Below are 15,553 nucleotides of genomic sequence, written 5' to 3' on the forward strand. Positions count from 1 at the left end.
TGACCAGACATCATCAGTCATGTAGCTCTTCTCTGCAGTTCTAGGGCCACCTTCAATCTGGGAAGACTCATGCATGCTGCTGTTTCTACAGGACACTATGCTTCAGGGTCACCTACAGCAGACACATAGGGATATACCTCACCTGGAAACTTTTCTTATTCTCTTACAATAAATTAAGTGTTGTCATCTTGAGTAAAAGTAAAGATGTACTAATTAAGAAATTTGGTTGATTAATGATATTTATAATGTCAATGGTGTGCTTTTCAGAACACCTGCAATAAAAAGAATAAGAGAGTCAAGGGTGGAAACTTTTGCTCAGGTCTGAGAAAGGAGGCACACAACCTGATGGGCTGTCAGCAGGGAGGTGGCTGACAGTGACCTGGTCTGTCCTGAAGTGGATGGTGCAAAGGAGGAAAAGGAGCTGATGGTTTCTCTGCTTGCTAGCAGAAAAAAAACCCACAGCAATATGATTTTTGGTACCCTCTTGAAGAACAATACTGGGAACAATAAAAAAAATTAGGAGCCCCATAGCTCAGCTGAGCACAGTTCTGTGTAATTGACAATGACAAAGCAATGATGCAATACAGCGTCTCCTGGACACGTGATGCATTAAGAACAGTGCATTTGGCAGGAAGTTTTGTTAAAAATTTCTTATAGTTAAAAAATTTCTCAAATTTCCAGCATGGCATGGTATTATGTAAGAAATCCATGCATAATGCTCTCTATTCATTGGGTTAGGTCAACACACTTATACCATGCTAGCTACTTACTTCCTGCTGAGAACTGAGGCACCTGACTCAAAACCATTTTCTCTTGCTCCAGAAGACAAATGTCAGACAGTCTCTGGTAGAGACAGCAATTTTGAGGCAAAATAAGACCTTCTAATGCCTTAAGAACATGTGACAGAAGTTGGTCATCCTCCCTCAGTCAGGATAAACAAGATCTTCAAAAACATTTGTCTTGATTCAGCGGGCAGCTACCTGTTCAGCACTTTGAACAAAATTACTAAACATTCAGCTCACAGAATCATAGAATGGAAGGGAGTTCTAGGGGTCATCTGATCCAACTTCCTATCACCACAGGCCTGGTTCCTACAGTATATCACCGTGTCCCGCAGCCATAGGGAGGAGGAGGAGAGAAGATCCAGCAGGCAGCAAGATTGATTTATTTAATTATTTTACAAACTCTTTTATAGACTTTTTTCTTCATAGTCTAATTGGACAAAGGACCAGCCACCCCTTGGGGGTGATTGGCTAAAATCCTAAAACATCCATTGTCAAAATATTTTTCTACTATACCATAAACTAGACTTTTCAAGGTTGCAGGTGGCTTGGTTGTTTACACTCCCTGCTACCTCTTCTGTGAGAGAGAAAAATCTCTCACGGACTTAGAAAATAGCAAGAAAATCCTTGCTAGCAGCATTTTTGTACCTAAAATTTCCCTACTCAGGCAGGGCCACCCATAAGAAGTTGCCTGGAACCATGAAGAGATTGCTTTTAAAATCACGAAGGATGAAGACTTCACAGCCCCTTTCAGTAACATAAGTCACCCTTACGATAAAAAATGATGTTCGGGAAAAGTGTCCAGTATATCTGTTTATGCCCACTGTCTCCTGTCTTGTCACTGGGCAGCACTGGAAAGAGCCTTCTTTACACCTGCCCTTCAGTCATTTATGTACATGGATGAATTCCCCTCTGAATATTCCCTTCTCCAGGCTGAACAGTCCCATTTCTCTTTGTTCACGGGAGAGACCACCAATGCATTAATCATCTTTGTGGCCCTTTCCTAGACTCTCTAGTGCTGAGGAGAGCAGGAAGGATCAACTCTCTCAACCTGCTGTCAGTGCTTTGTTTATTGCCAGGACACCACTGGGCTTCCCTGCAGTAAGGGCACATTGCAGATTTATGTTCAACCTTGTTCCACCAGGACTCCCAGGTCATTTTCTCAAAAACTACTTTCCAGATGGATGATCCAGTGTACACTGGGACATGGGCCTATTTCTCTTCACAAACGGTTTGTATCTATAAACTAATCACATTGATTGGATGTTCTGAAAAGCACACCAGTGACATTATAAATACCATTAATCAGCCAAATTTCTTCATTAGTACGTCTTTTACTCAAAATGACAACACTTAATTTATTGTAATCAAAGTCTATATAAATATCTAACTAGGCTATGTAAAAAGAAAGTATTTCAGCAAATGCTATTAAAAGATTCAGCAATCATTACATGTTTTCAGTTTTCTGTATGCTCTGTCCGTGTGTGTGTGTGTGAAGATCAGTGGTAGAGTGAACAATAATATTCTGCTTTTTATTTTGACTGTGATCACATCTCTCGCTTTTTATTTTATTTAGAGTGGGAGCTTCTCGGTACTAGAAGTTATGTGGCTGCATGAGGTGTAGGGAACAGCATTAGTCAAATGGCCGCTAGCTTTTTTCTTTATGTAAGTTCTAGATGTCAGATTCTCCTTAAATGGTAGCTAATAAAATAGAATTATGGCAATGACAAATCAAAGCATATAATATAGTATTGTTTATTTCAGTATAAATTATACAAATGTTCATCTTGCCGTAAGCTCTTGATTGAATTAGTTTGTGGATACATTTCATATATCAGATTTTCTGACATTGTTTCAACATATTGTAAAATTATATATGTTTCAATAAAAGAAAAAGTGACTTAAAAACTAAGACAAAGCCCTGTTGAAAATAATCAGAGCAATATGTGATAATAGACTGTCAAGTATCTACATACCTTTAGGATACAGTAATATAAAGTCAAACAACAAAAACCTTATACAAATTGGAACACTAAAAAGTTTCAAGATTCTTTTTTTTTTTAATAATTATTGTAAACTTTCAGTCACATAATTTCTCTAAAAAAACTCCCACAGGAGAAATAAAAACTGTCTGGTACAGTGTAAATAGTTTGCAGTTGATATATGTGCAAAGTTTAGGAGATTAGTGTATCTGATGGCTTAACAATTTTAACTCTGCATTCCCTAGACTGTGTATTCCTTATTTAATACATCATTCTTCCTGGATTTTTATTGTTTGGGTTTGATTTTTTTGTTGTTGTTTTATTGCCTATAGTCTGGCAGAAAATTCAAAGTGTCAACATTATTATTTTTATCTGAGAGGTGCCAAGAGATTTTAACTTAAACAATGAAACTGTTGCAGTAATGGAAAAATACACACACATGCAGACATACAGTATGAAATGGATACAGTCTCGAACAGTGTGTCTATTCAGTGACAGACACAGACACAGTAAATGAATTGACCAAAAAACAGGAAAACTGACAGGGCTAGAAGTTGATCCCCTTACTCCATTTCTTCTCTTTAATCACCAGTTCAATCTGCCTCCACACAGAACAATTCTTTACTTAATTTGTCTTCTATATGAATCATGCCCTGTAATTCAACCGATAGGAGATGTAATTGGATTGCATCTCCTCCAATATGATATTTTCAAATATGAAGTAAAAATGAAAGAAAAAACCCACACCTTTTTTTATAGCTGGTTCTAATTAAAATTCTGCTCAAGTTTTTTGAATTATCAAATTAAAAGAGTGTCCTTAGCCACAGTTCTTTAAACAGCAGGAAATAGTATTAAAATATATATTTTTGTGCTGACTGTGTGCATTTGTCTGTCTTTCTCCCTTTCTCAGAATGCTGGGAGTGACTTGTTAGTGAATTGGATTCTTTGATGACAATGTATACCCAAGAAGCATTGAAAGGAATTTATGAAAACTTTATAATGAGAGCACTTCATATGGAATAATTACACTCATGAACTAATCTCTTCAGGCTGTGCCAATCTACATTTAGCAAAATTAGGTCTTACTCATATATTTCCTTTTTAATTCAGTATTTGTCTCCCTGAAATGCACTGGAATAATCATTCTGGGGTATACAGTTTTTATGTCTTTTATATGGATGAAAGATAAAACCATCAAGAAATCATCAATGGCAAAATTGTTGTTCCTAGTGCAATAAGATCAGTGGTTTCTGACTGTTTCATGCAGACCATATATGTTTCATCCTGTGATTGTATTTTTAGATATATATTTCTAAAATTAATTATTTAAAAGAAAAATACTAAAACAATCATTCCTGAAGTTCACTGTGCGCTTGCCTATTACATAAAGGGGGATCTGTTAAACAAACAATTCTGGATAATTTATTGAATGGGCAAGAAATTTACATTTTCAAATACTGCACTGCTAGGTTAGCTGTCCTACATTCTGTAAAAATGGTTTTCCTAATGTAGCTGACAGGTACTTACTGCCCTGGGGAGCTGACCTTGCCTGTGGGCATGTTCTGAGACCTGCTGGCAATGCTCTTTGGAAGTGCCCCCAGATGAAACACTGGTGAAGGCAAACCAAAGTCTTATTCAGTGTCATCCCAAGCAAAGCCAGACAAGGAAGGCAGCTCAGAATGACAGTGCTCAAGCCATCAGCACCTTGCTTTTTATTTTGAAAAGTTTTTCTGGCCATCTGCACAATCAGGGCAAGAGAAGGAAGGCTAAAACAGCTCAGATGGATACTTTCTTTTCAAGATGGTGAATATATAACAAAGAGCAATGAAAATACAGGAGGTCTTTATATTAGTGCAAGGTTAATGGAAGGCAAACACATTAAATTGACAATTATTCCTAGTTAAGATCTAATATTTTTATTGCCTCATTTATTTGTCTTGCATTTTTGGTTTTAATTACTTTAAATTATTTAACTTTGTTATTTTTTTTTCTGCATACTTATTCTTAGAGTGACTTCAGAATTCTTTGCTCACATGAAATTTCTAAGCCCTAATATGAACCAAGGATTTAGCGAATTACATAGAGCATTTCTACACCTTCAGTTCTTGAATTTACAGAAATATCTCTTTAGCTTTGGAAAAGAATTCCACATGAACATTAGATTAGTAATTTTTTCACAGAAGAAAATGTAAGACAGTCACTACAAAATAAAATGTGTTCCTCCATGTTACTTTTCAAAGATTGTGGAAGCATAGTGTCATGTTTCTTTTTAGTAGGTAAAGACATTAAAGTTTCTATTGACACAGATTTCAACCAATGTTAGAAAGTATCCTTTTAATACTCTAGTTAAAAAAACCCCAAAAACCTAAGTTCAACTTTTGGATCATGTGTAGATGACTGCAAAAAATGATAAGTATAGCCCATGAGACTCATTTTTTCCTCTCTTTACAGCTTTCTGTCTATTTACTGTTGCTTCAAATGGACTGTGAGATTTTCTATTTCCCAGAAACAGCATGTTTGAAAGGAAATACAGAGCCTGAAATGAAGAAAATTAGAAATAAAAGTAAAAATACTTTTTAGGTAATTGTGCTTGTTTCTTTGGACAGAGCTGATGAATTTTTCTTCATCTCTATCAGTTCATTATATTCACTAAAATGTTATTCAGTTCTAAACCAAGAAAAGCAATGGGAATCAAATTGATGGCATTCAGAGGTCTAAGGTATGCAGAAAACTAGCAATGAAAAAAGTCTTGAAACCTCTATTTTTCATAATCTTGTATGAAATATGTATGCATTTTATAATCTGAAGTGAAACCATTTGACAACAAGCAAGAACAAACAGGATTGAGTTAAAAAATATCTTCAGCTTCAGGAAAAGAGATGGCATATTTTCACTACATAAAGTTCTCCTTGGATCATCTACAAATACTATATGTGTGTATTTAAACTTGTAAATTTCATAAACTAGACATCAATACTTCAAAAAGTGAATTTCTTAGCTAAATAAACCACATAAGAAATGACAACCACAGACAACCTATCAGCTTCTAAGAAGTAAATATAAAATGTTTCAGACTAAGATTTTTGCAACTTGGGAATCTTCTTTGTGGATTAAAATGAAGTTATCAGTAGTTGATGCATCCACCAGCTAAAAAAAAAGCTGCTTTGGAATCAAATTACTGAAGCAGTTGTAGTGACACTTACTGCAGTTCTAGCACTGAATAGGAGGACCTCTTTTCCAGGATCTGAGGTCTTTCTCAATGTCTCTATTTAAGTGGGGAAAAAGAAAAACAAAAAGGGCTCCTTTGGTATCAGGTAACTGGTACAATGGGTAGAAAAGAGGGAGAGGTGGTCAGGTGACTGCTGCCATTCTTTATTAGGTCCATTGAAGCTGTGCATCAACCTTCCGTACATTTAATGTACGTTTAATGTGCATTAAAAAATGAAACATTTTTTTTGTGGACATTCAGCTACATGCACAAGATAAGCTGTGCTGCACCAGAAAATGTGAAAGCAAATGTCCTAGTTCCTGATCAGTGCAGACACAGCCAAAGAATTTTTTTTGAGGATTTTTAAAGAAAAGTTAGTGTAGGGAGACTGTACAAACTTGTACTAACATTAGAGTGGAATAAAAATTTAACAGCCTCCTAGGTCTATCTAAAGAAGGTTAAGAGTTCACAACTTTGAGAAAAACTTGAAAATGATGAAAAGCATAAAGTTTTCTGTCGTCTTTAGGATTTAATTGTCAGAGTTTTTTCATGACCTCAGCAACAACCAGATCTAAAAATTTTATATATATTATAAATATTATGTAAACCAATTTGAGTCATATGGTATCTTGTTTCATGCCCCTGCTTTGTTTTTATTGTGCCTCACTTTGTGCCCATCAAAGGCAAAATACTTTCAATTTCATCACATAGAATTATTTTGTTATTAGAGCAGGCATGTTGATCTGTAATTTTCTATCAGTTAAAAAGGAAATCCATCCTTGCCTCACACCCACTCCCCAAAAAAGAGTGCTTTATTTTGAAAAATGCATTCCTTCCCTGCAGCACTCAGTGTGAGTTATAATGGAATTTCAGGTTTCTTAATACCATTAGGATTCTTATCTGTTTCTTATACAGAATGAAACTGTAGAAAACAGCTTGTGAGTTTAAGTTAGAAAAAGCCTACATGTAAAAACAGAAAGTGACTATTCTGTGAAGCAATATCAACAAACTGGGACTACTTGTAGCACATAAACATAAAAAAATTGTAGTAGTGACATGATTATAAGATTCACTTTCCATTTAGAATTGTCTTATTGCAGCAAGTGCTAGAAAACAGTCATGGTAAAACTATGAAAGCATAGTTTGTAGAGCTTCTGCTGTTAACAGTGCAGCATGTGCTGCTAGAATTCTCATAATAATGGCACCAAAAATGTGTTTTTCTCAGTACTGTTTCCCAGATTTCAAATATACAGGAGCAAAAGCCAAAGTAGCATGTCATGGTGCAAGACAAGAGGGAGATGATAAAGGTAGGAGTTCAGCTTACTATTTCACTTGCTTGCAGTCAGAACCTTTTCCCTGTTATCAGAAGTGTTGTTCACTGCCCCAGAGCAGACCTTGTAAGTAAGAACAGAGGTCACTGGGCTGCCTGCAGGGAGGAAAAAATAATCTAAAAATAAAGCTAGCCTTTCAGATACTGCTACTTCCTAGTGGAAATATTTTAATTTTACATGCAGAATGGATGTCTCTAAAATTTTCCAATTCTACTGATTTTCTCTTACACTACTTGCATAATCTGTGGGGTGCTCTGAAAGCTCATCCTTTATTAGGTTGAAAGATAATGTTTAATAATAAAGTAGAACTTTCAAACTTCACTGCTGATGTGAAATTTGGAGATAAGGGCTGAGATTTTTTTTGTAGCTAAATAAGAATGGATTTGTCTTGTGATGCTATAAATAAAAAACCCAGCACACAGACTAAGTCTACTGGGGTCCAGAAGAAAATGTGTAACAGAGAACAGGCAAAGAATACACCTGAGAAGATGTGCTTGCAAGCCAGTAATGCGTCCTTGTCTCTAACCTTTCTACATTTGCTAGAGAGAAAACACATTAATAAAGAATACGATGTGGATATACTGTATGTTAATGCTGAGTCAAAGTTCATATTATGAACGCATAGTGGCAAATATATAAGTATTTCAGTCAAAATTAATCAGATTTAGGATTAGCTTGTTTTCAGTTTCATGGTGTATAGTTTACAAACCTCAGGCAGTAGTAGAAAAAAAATACCTTGCTGAGATACCATGGGTCAGAAAGAAAAATAGATTATGATGCTTAATACCTTAAGAAGAGATACTAATATTGAAAATCTCTTTCTCAGCAAACCTGAATAGTAAATAATGGCCCTTGCAAGCAGCAATATCACTCTTCCCTGGCTCTACACTCCAGACATATTTCCTGGCTCACCCCAGTCTTTGGTGCAAAACCAGAAAGTAAGATATCCAGAATTCATTTTAAGCAAGGACTCAAAGTTACCCTACACAATACATTTAAAAGTCCCTCTACTTTGCAGTTGAGAATCTGGAAATACATAGACTTCATTAGTCTACAGAGGATACATTTTGCAACTTGTATCTTATTTAAAGAGGAGATACTGTAAAATCTTAAGTGAACGCTAGAAGTCAAAGGCCAAACAATTTTATTCTTGATAGAGAGTATGTAGCAACTTAAATATGAACTGGAAAGAAAATATTTTTGTTCATTATTTGCCTCCCCTTTGCAAAACCATCCCTATGGTGAAGTCAGGGTGGAAAGCAACAGACAGAAAAAATGGAGAATAAAATAATGAGTCCGAGGGGGCAAATAAAGCTTAAAAGGAATAAGAATACACCTTGGCACCCAGCCCACCCCAAATGCAAATATTTCCTCTTCCATTCTCAGAGATGAGATGTTTTCTGGGTCAAAGAAGACCCTATTAGTGGCCAGGGTTAGTTTATTCAACTCTCTTGCAAATAAATTTAGCTACATAGCTTAAGCCAGCCCTGAGCAGCACAAAGTAACCTGAGCTAGATGATGTAATCAGCAGTACTGGAGTTTGTCATTCCTTCTTCCCTAATCTTCCTCAGACACTTGAAAGTATCTTTCAGTAAGAAAAAATGCTATATATTTACAGCAAAATATTGTATAATCTACTATAGCTTACATACATAATAAGCTACTGTGTTATACATGTTAGAGGATTATACATACATACATATATATATAAACTACATAGTAATGTTATAATGCTGTATAGCATATTGTGCATATAATACATTGTGGTATTGTGGTAGACAATGTTGCAATATTTTCCTTAAAAACTCAATAAATTATTTCTGTTGCCATTATCACAAGAATTGACATTTCATACTGAAGGAAAATATGCAGAGTCAAATGGATTTTTGCAGCCCTGTATGTAAATAACCTCCAAACTTTAAGGCCCTGTCTCCTGGGATTGACTAGACTACTTGCTTAAATCATAGGCATTCAGTAATGCTACAAAAACCTGGGGAAAAAAATGAAAATGTGTTTGAATCCTTTTCCTTTCCTTTGTGCAAGTGGCTGGCATGTTTTTTCCCTTGAAAAAATATGGACAGTGGTCTTAGATATTTCCAAATATATTCAGGTTGTTTAAAAGAATGTTAATCTAACATTTAGGAATCCTTTATTGTAGATGAGAAAGGATTAGGCCAGGCAAGATACCTGGTTACAAAAGGGTTTATGTTTCAGGTTAATCTAATAAATTTCAAAAATTATTCACTTTTAATCTCTGTCTAGATCCAAATCTGACTTTCAAGGTGTTGCAAATGTAATGCTAAATATAAATATTCTTTGAATTCATAATGCAAAACTTTGTTCCTTCATGTATAAAAAACCCCTAACATTCTTGACAAGGCTATACTGTTTCTTGCAATTTATTTTTCTACTAGTTTAATTCCATATTTCATAATTTCTGCAGATTTAATGATTATCAGTTTGCTCCTGCTTCATACCTTTGATATCTAGCTCTAATAATCTACACCCATATCTGTAACACTGACAGCTCTTTAAACAAGTAACTGGTGCAATGTGGTGCAGTACACCATATTCAAATGCTGAATTATTTCATTTTAAGAACTTCATATATAATGACAAGAAAACCATTTCACTATTTGAAATGTCATGTCTGTACTTAAACCTTAAAAAAATAATAATCCTATGATTTACTTGCTAGTTATCTAAAATTGCAAATAAACATCTGGCAAGCCCTTATTGCTGTCTACCACACAGCAAATAAGGAAAAGGCAAAGCTGTCCAGGAGATCTCTAGCCTTAAACACATCAATACATATATAGTGAAAGCAAGTAGTTTAAAATTTTTTTCCAAAACTGTCTTAATTCTGGGATTATAAGTTTTGAAAATGACCTTTTTCCTATGGTTCAAGGCTCTTTTAATGCAAATACAGTCTCACCTATTCACACCTCTCTTTGGATCTGAATAATATATGTCTCCCTAGAAAATTCAAATCACTGGAACCTTTAAAAATACAGATAATGGGGATTTATCTTCTTAATAATCTTCTTAATAATCTCCTTTCAGTGACGTTTCAGTGATTCATTTAACTGCTGATTAACAGTCTGCTCAAAAGTAGAGGATCTGAACCTGAGGTAGTAGTAAGCTGAAAAAGAAGACAAGAAGTGGAAAGGGTACAATGGTGTTGGACATAGAGTATCTCTGACCATAAAAACTGGCACCAGAGCCAGGAAAGCAGTCTAGTCAGGCAATACAGAAATGTGGTTGTCTCTTACCTGCCTGCTGTGTTATTGCTGCTGACAGTTCTTACAGTTTAGAGATGAGGGTCAACATCAAGAAAGAAACAAAGGTGCACCAGAATCATGCTCCCTCCATCAACTGCTTTGTGATCTACATTTGCCAAACCTAGTGACTTTATTCCAGATTTGGTTCTGATGTTGTCAGAAGTAAAGACTTGCACGAGTCACTAATTAGAATTCCAAAATTACCCCTCCTTAAATTTCCTTGGCTTCTCCAAGCAAATTTTCCACAACTTGATATGATATGCCAAAGCTCCTCTCTGAAGTATAAAAACAGAAAAAGATAACCTGCAAAATGACAAAAAAGAAACCACCCTGAAGAATCTGATATGAAAAACTGTAAGTCAGTTTCCTTACAAGATACACTGTGCATCTGAAAAAAATGTAAGTATGAAAGAAAATATAATATACAGTCTGTATAAACTGTCTAAAAGCAGACATATCAATGAGTTCTGCAGAAAAGTAGGAAATAAAGGTAGCTTGGGAGTTCTGAACTCTTGAATGCTTTCTTCAAAATTGAGATCTGGATTTTGGGAGCAATTTTTCTGTATAAAAGGAGTGTAGAAAAAAAAAAAAAAAGAAGCCTTTAGCAGTTTCCTTAAGAGACAGATCATTGCAGACATCTTTTAAACAGCAGAATGTTATGATTTTGTCATAGTTACTAATCTCATACCATTGCTACTCAATAATGGGTTATATGAATTTTCATCAATGTTACTCTTTTGGGGTTTTTCATCCTTGAAACATCTTTATATAACTGGCTCAGAAGTAACATGCAGTCTTAGGGATCATATTGGATATGGGATAAAACAGAAACAGCATGATCTTTGATCTTGTACTTAAACTTCTCAAAAACTTTTTTTTTCATTATTTTTTTAATTGATTTTTCTCCCACAGGTAGGTATACCCAACTGTGTCCAGTGGAGACCAAGGACACAAGCCGGCTCTCTATACCATTTACCAAGTTTGCCTGTCACAAAGTAAATAGTCCTCTGCATCAACTCTTTTCTAGGAACAGATAATAAATAGTACATTAGCATAGAGTGACAACTCAATTCTCCAACAGCCCTGGAGCTTGTTACCTGAAATGGTTCACGTGAGAACATCAGCATTCCTTTTTGCCTGTCCATTTCAAAACTTATTCCATAAGCTTATGCCATTGTTTACATTATGTCTATTTAACAAAACTTTGCATTTCCTAGGTGCTAGAAAGCCTTATGTCTGTACCAGAATTTAACACTGATGTACAATTCACTAACAGAAAAACTGACATATATTTAATTCACAGTTTACTGAATTTTCAAAGAAACTTCTGACCATAAAGAGAAATTACAGTGCTGTCAGTGGTTGACTTCTCCACATCCTAATAACTACAGTAATTCTTCTGTAGTTAAAAATCCAGTCTGAATGTGTTTCTCTGGCCCCTGGACCCTTACTTCTGTTAATGGTTTCCATGCCCAACAATGCCGCAGTTTCCTTCATTTGTACTACCCCCACAAATCTTCCCAAGAGATATATAAGCAGCTTATTTGTCACCTCCTGATTTAAATGTATCCTTAATTGTAGAAGAGGCCTAGTGGAAGAACAGCTGAAGGATCTTAGTCCCTGGGATGATGAAGTACTTCATAACAGTACCATTTCTTTGTATAAGGAAACTATAACCAAGATATAAAATAAAAGCTACATTAGCCCTGTTCAACTTGATTGACCACAATGGACAAGATTTATTTCTCTTACAGTATATTTTATTTAATTACTAATCTTTGTTTAATGACCAGTAAACTCTGAAAGTATGTGATGGTAGTATAAAAACATGAAAAAGTCTCAGAAATTAAATTTGAACGTGATCAGGCGTTTATCATAGCAACCTGTAGATAAAATTCAGCTGCCAACCAAGCAAGGTCTGAGCCATGGGACAGTATCATAAAGGATGGCTTAAGGGAGACCAGGCTGATTGTACTAGAGCATCTCAAATAAGCCATTAGCATTTAGGTACCTGAATGCCAACCCTTACTTGCATACTCATGCACCTGTCAAATAATAAAGACCATCTCTTTCAATTTATATGAAAACTTCTTCCTGAGGTTTTAGGAAGTCTTTAATACCTAGGTATAACAGGAACATTTTCTCTGTAAGTACCTTAGAAATACTGCTTGAAACTGTATGAAACTTGAATGCTGTTTACTGATAATAAGTTTATTCTGTGTTATTTGAGACACATATTTTATTATTTCCTTACATACTGTCAATTATTTAACGCAGCTAGGGTTTGCTTTTGTCCGTTTCCACATAACAGTATTTTAAAAATAGATTGATAATACTGTTCTGCTCTTTGCAGGTCACATAAAAGTAGCAGATGAGTTCCCAACTGATAAAGGTTAATACTCTGCATTTCATTTGCAGTTTGTTAGCCCTAACGTCTGACATGAGAATATCAGTGTCCTCTCTTATGATGATATTTGTAAGTTAGTTTAATGTTCTAGTTGACTGAAAGAGACAATAGAAATAGTATGCTCCTGGATTACTCTTCTTGCGGTGGAAATATTAAAATATTTACCCAATAAATATTTAACCTATGACATAATAATGAAGAGCAGCTTCACCTTCATCTACTACTTTTTAAAAGAAAAAAAAAATGTTCCTGGACTTTAAGACTACTAACATGCACTAAAATGCAAAAAACTCTAGAAGTAAAAATGGTGAAAAAATTTTTTTTAATGAGCTCTTCCAGTGACAAGGGCATTCTGCACGAAATGATTTTCAAGGTCTACATTTGCTAGCTAAATAGAAAATAGGACTGTACAATACACATCAAGATGTAAAATTTGGCATATTTGCACCCATTTGCTTGTCTGGATGTGGTTTTCCAGAAATGGCTGTGTAGTTGGATGGATATCAATTAACAGAAGCTCAGAATTTGGTTCATTATATCAATACCTGTAGTAACATAACACTATGCTTGCAGGTTTACCAAGCACCGTGTTTTTCTTGGATCTGGGATAGAGCAAGTATGAAGTACCTGTGTGGCTGTTCCTGGATGCAGGGACCCTTGCTGACAGTGATTCTGGAGCCAGTGCAGTCCCCTCTCCAAGATGGAAATGTCACATAATTTCTGCAAGTAAATGGAAAATTGAAGATCTGGCTTGCCAGTAATGCTAAAACACTCCTGTGCAGAAAAAAGAGAACAAAGGTTGTGTCTTCAAAGAATGTGTAATCAGCTGAACATATCTAGGGGCCTAAATATAAATTTGGGTGCAAGTATATTTTGGCAACATTAGAATGACATTTACACAATTTAATGAACACTTTGTTAAATATAACAAGAGAGTGATTTTACCAAACATGATCAGAGACCTTGTTATGTCCAAATAGAGGAAATTTCAAAACGAAGAAATTGCCTCTCTGGATCAGGTCAGTGCTCCGTCTGGCGCAGTGGCATGAGCCTGACAGAGACACATCCTCCAGAGGAAGGCAGAGCGAACTGCCAACCTGGCTGCTGCTGGATTTTCTTGTTTTCTCTGACAGAAGTGCCAATGACTGGCTTATGCTCTGAGGTATGGCAACTTACATTTTTATCCTATCTAAAACATTATTTTATGTTCTTGATTTACAAGTGAATGCAAAATCCTTTCCAGTGTCCTTAGTCATAATCCCAATGACTTCTTATGGAAGTAAGTCCCACGGTCTGGGTCTGGCAGTACACATCACAGAAGATTTTCCTGCTCCTCCACAGTCTTGCCTTTGTTACATCCAACTGCACTTCCACAAAAGGGAAAAAAATGTATTTTTTTTTAATCAAATGAAAAGATTGAGGGCAAGGTTGTGGAGAGGCTAGATTCAAAATGATAATATCTTGGCAACCCTGTCACACACAGAGTGATGTTAATGTTTCTTGTGTACATGGGCTTGCTGGAGGGGCTGTCAGGGTTGGGGAGGATTTTCACATGCCAGAAGGAGCTCTTCCAGCTCACTGCACAATGTGCAACTCTTTGGGATGTCCAAAAAATTAGTGCTAAGTAACAGTGTGCTTCTAAATGTTTTTTGACAGTCACAGCCATTCTGAATCTCACAGCTTCTGAGACTGCTGTTCCTTCAGATGAGTAAATAGGTAGGCTGTAAGGCCCATGTGAAGGCAGGCAGTGAAATTTCTCTGGCATGTCGACGTGAGGAAGACATGCAATACAAACAGACATCCCTCTGCTCTTACTGCAAGAGGTCTGCCCATTGTGCCCAGCAGAACATGCATAGACACATGTGTGGAGGATTGAAGATTTTATTACCTAAGTCTTAGGATCACTAAGATTTTAAACAGGTTTTGAGATTTTAGGTACTTGGCATGCTCTTTGTTACTGGCCCACAGAGTTGTTTAAAGAAAAAGTTATCCACAAGCACAGAGGACTGTAATACCTTGTCTAATGTAGTGAGCTCTAGCTAAGAAATACTCTTACTTATAAGTTACTAATAAGGAAGCAGATCCTAGAAAATGAGTCAGAATAACTGGGTGGTTTTCGATATGATGTCTTTCTTTCAGAGGCTGAAGTTTTAATTCAGATGATGAACAGTTTAACTTCCCAATACAGTTTATATCAATGAGTGGACATGGTTGGAAGGAAGTGTGTATTGAATTTCAATTTTCTCATAAAGTTTAATCAAGATTTGCATTGAAGCAAAATGAGTATAACATAGGAATCAAGATCCTCTGTGCAGGTTTGAAAAGAGAAATTTTCTCTGCTGCATGGAACATAATGAAATAACTTGGAAAGAAAATTAGCATATCATTTTCTATTTCTTCCTGTGAAAGAAAGTTATCATGAAGTTTAACATGTGCTATTTCCTTAATGAATAATTTCACCATGCTTGCTTTTTATAATGTAATATATTTGCATATCAAGATGCTGAGCTTCTCCAATTGTAGAACAGATAATATTCCTTATTCACACTTTTTAAAAAATCC

Source organism: Corvus kubaryi, unplaced genomic scaffold, assembly GCF_017639235.1.
Source record: "Corvus kubaryi isolate FWS band 111438036 unplaced genomic scaffold, C.kubaryi_AGA036_p1.0 37357, whole genome shotgun sequence".
Lineage (NCBI taxonomy): Eukaryota > Metazoa > Chordata > Aves > Passeriformes > Corvidae > Corvus > Corvus kubaryi.